Below are 489 nucleotides of genomic sequence, written 5' to 3' on the forward strand. Positions count from 1 at the left end.
CCCCCAGCCCAAGTGCAGGAAAAGGGCCCCCCTCCTCCCTCCGTCCCAATCTCCTTCAGGCCAAAGGAAGCCCTCCACCCCCCCGCCAGAGGGGAGGGGGTAACAGAAAGGGGCTCCCGGGCTCCCTTTCAAGGCAGGACGCCCAGGGGGCTTCGAGGAAAACCAGGGCTCACGTGTCGTCCCGAAAGCGGGTCAAGAAGCACATACTAGAAACAAACCGGGTATTTAAAAAAGGAATTTAAAGAATAACCCCTCCTTCGCCGGCCCCCCGACCCCACGGAAGGAGGCAGGGAGGCTTCCTCTCCAACGGTACCCCCCCAAACCCCCGCCACGGACCCTTCCCCGAGAACTCAACCCCTCCAAAGTCGCCAAAGCCCACGTCGAGCTGGAGCCTCACACTGCCCCCACCCCACCAAGACCACCCCGGGTCCGCCGGCAGAACTGCCTCCGCAGCCAAGACCCAGCCGCCCCTCCCGGCACCCTGGATTC

Source organism: Neophocaena asiaeorientalis, unplaced genomic scaffold (assembly GCF_003031525.2).
Source record: "Neophocaena asiaeorientalis asiaeorientalis breed wild unplaced genomic scaffold, Neophocaena_asiaeorientalis_V1.1 scaffold469, whole genome shotgun sequence".
Taxonomy (NCBI): Eukaryota; Metazoa; Chordata; class Mammalia; order Artiodactyla; family Phocoenidae; genus Neophocaena; species Neophocaena asiaeorientalis.